At 32.5% G+C, this 3,233-nt stretch overlaps 1 long non-coding RNA gene across 1 annotated transcript; it reads right to left on the reverse strand.

The window, feature by feature from the left end:
• Positions 1 to 324: 324 nt before the first annotated feature.
• On the reverse strand, positions 325 to 1,654 carry LOC122044439. Its single transcript, XR_006129554.1, has 3 exons — positions 1,619 to 1,654; positions 1,472 to 1,556; positions 325 to 370 (listed from the first exon to the last, which is right to left on the reverse strand). It is a non-coding gene; the product is annotated as an uncharacterized LOC122044439 (long non-coding RNA).
• Between the last annotated feature and the right edge of the window lie 1,579 nt (positions 1,655 to 3,233).

Genomic DNA, 3,233 nt, shown 5'->3' on the forward strand with positions numbered 1-3,233 from the left:
GGTTTACATAATTTTTACAACATTTTTAACTGTTGTCTTTAATGTTCATTAATACCAAACAACCAATCTTATTTTACTATAAGCAAACCACCAATACAAAACTAAATATTTACTACATTAAATCCAAAATAAACATCCATATATAATTCATCTTGTAGCCACACATATACAAAAATATACAAAATGAGTTGTTACTCATCAAAATACACATGTTTTCCATTACTGTTCTCCATATACATTAAATTACATGTTTTCCATTTGTTGTTCTCCATATGGCACGCTTTTAATTTACAAATTAGCAAGGCAAGCTACATGCTAACAAAGCTCACTTCTTGCATCAAAAAAACTCAAGCCTCACGAATTGCCCGACCTGCAAAAGAAAAATTCAACAAAACTTATAAAATTCCATAATTCCAGATTATATTCTACATGACAACATGAATTCTTGGAAAATAAGCAATACAAGGAAACATGCCATTTTATACTCGAAGTTGCATGTTCGAGGTGGTTATAGTCAAAATTACTATAAATATGACTACCAAAGAATAAGAGCAACTAAAAAACTACTTTTATCCAGTTAGGGAAAAAAATAGACAATTGCAAATTTTCCTCCTTCTCTTACGTTTTCAACTAATGACTGGTTTAAAGAGGATTTTTTGCAACTTCATCAAGTTTTACATTGACTCAAACTTATGACTACCCTTGAACATAATCTTTGAGTATCTATTTGCACATGTTGCAGAACTGTTAGCCACTGCTAGAAGAAATGGAGAAACTCTTCCAACTAATGTACTCCATGTGACTCAAGGAGCCTAATCGAAATATGGTTCTAATAATAATAATAATAAATCCTCTCTCAATCAGTTGCATTCATGAGTAACACATTGGAAGAGGAATATCAAGGCTGTGTCTGAAAGGAAAAGAACTCTGGTATTCAAAAAATATAATTTAACCGTCAGTCCTTGCATAATGCAGAAATAACTAAATAAGCGTCATGTAACATCAAATGTTAGAATGAGGTATTGGGCAAAGGTATGTGTATAATTTATTTCATGGAACATCAAATGTAGAAACAGAGTTTTTTTTCCTTCAACCAAACATTTAAAAAAAAAAGGAAATTTCCAAAGCATGACATAACTGCCCAAATCTGCGTTGGATATAGATACTTGGATAATGACACTCAAACAGTGACACTAAGAGTGAACAATCACTAATCCTATTGAACACATGTACAATTTGTAAAAATAGCCATGTCAGAGATTGTGATCATACTCATGTTGAACTATATCAAGTCCAAGTAACATAGACATGGAACAGTTGTAGCACTGACACCATATTCAACCACACAAGCATTATCATACTAGAGATTTGAATGAACATTAGTTATCAAATTTTGTAAACAGTAAGCAGTAGAGTACTAGCCTTATATGTTAAACTTGTTGAATGTACAATATCTCATAAGAAAGTTTACCTTTAATGTTATCACAATAATCACATCCAGAGAGAATACACAAATCAATGAACTGATCCATAGTGAGTCTTAGCTCTTCAAGAACCTGAAAAATAAGGATGAGAATAAATACAGTAATTCAATTAACAATAAGCAGAATAAATATACCTTTGAAACGTCAAATTCCATCATAGAGATTTTTTTGGAACTAGGATCCATTAAATGATGGAGAAACCTTGGTACCCCAAAAGTTAAAGTATCTATGTTTTCTGAGGCAACCGCAAACACCTAGAGATTGATAACAAACAAATACGTTTAGGATATTAAAGTTAAAAAAGTAAAATAGAATGTGTTACATTGCATCATTTTACCTTGTCACTTTTGCAAAGAGCTGCAGATTGAGCTTCTGCTTCACAGGGTGCCTTTAGATCAGAAAGATGAGTTTAGCTTCTAAAACTAGAGATACAATACTTGTATATTAAGCAATTGCATGCAGCTTTAGGAAATGTTTGCAAGAGAAAGTAAAATTGTGTCATTGTTAGTTCAAATTCTTGTAGCAAGGATAAAGAATTCAATAAGTGAAAGTGGACTAGTTTCCAATAAAATAGCAATATAAAAAATTACCTTGACAGTCCTTTTGCTGTACTTTTCAATTCCCTCCAAATCACCAGTCTGCAAACAACAAATGTAACCAAGACAGCAAAAGAAATTCTAGCACACTAAAGAGTCCCAATAAAGGTACTTGTCATGCACAAGTAATGACCTCAATTGTTGTGTTTAGATCATTAATTGCATCTTTCCTCTTTAAATATCTAAAGAATAAAATAAGCTTAAAGATTATCATTATCTTGCAAAAAAAAAAAAGGAGGGGGACAATGACAAAACTGTAAAGATTAGCCTTTTGGCAAGTTCTTGTTTCTTCAGCTCTGGAGGTTGACCGTCAAATACATATCTGGCATAAAATAGATGATAATAAAATATGGTGGTTGAATGATAAACAAAATGATATTTAGACATGCAAATGGACTTACACTGGCTCGATACCTGCTTCTAATAATCTGATAGTTCGATTGAACATCCCTTGCAAATGACTTATCGACCATATAAAATGTCAAGAGTTAGAAGAAGAAATAAAAAAGTCCAACTCATGTATAGATTTTTCAATGAACTCTGCAAATTCTTTCCTAATTCCAGGAAGTCCTCGAGAATCACTATATGCACCTGATTGCTCGAAAGAAAGTTGAGATTCTTATCAGAATGACTAAAACAATATTTACTCATCAACATGAAAAAAATAACAAGGCCTGCAGATGATGTTTTGGGTTTGTTACATATAAATATACAACTAAAAACTGGAATATGACACAAATGTTATGAAAAGGCCAACATAAAAATTGCTTGGGTTACAAATGCAGAAACAAGTACAGAATACATTTCTTTTCCAGATCACTGTTAACAAGAGGAAACAAGTTGCAAAGCAGTTTAGCTTGAGAAACAGACTGCATCAAAAAGGAAAAGTTTAAGCAGACTGCGAGTTGAAAATTGTAGGAATATGTGAATACCTAAACCACCCGAATTCAATGAAAGATAATGTTTAGCTCTTGCAATGACATCTGCTGGGAATAAAAGCCCGACATTAGGGTCATCCAATAGAAATGGAGCTTGGCACAATGCTACCACCTGGAGAATAGTATAAGTAAAAAATTACACCATTAAAAAGAGAAATCTAATGGAAAATGTCTCTTTATCTCAGGGAGCACAGAGAAGGAGAAATTGCTCCATG

Source organism: Zingiber officinale, chromosome 2A (assembly GCF_018446385.1).
Source record: "Zingiber officinale cultivar Zhangliang chromosome 2A, Zo_v1.1, whole genome shotgun sequence".
Lineage (NCBI taxonomy): Eukaryota > Viridiplantae > Streptophyta > Magnoliopsida > Zingiberales > Zingiberaceae > Zingiber > Zingiber officinale.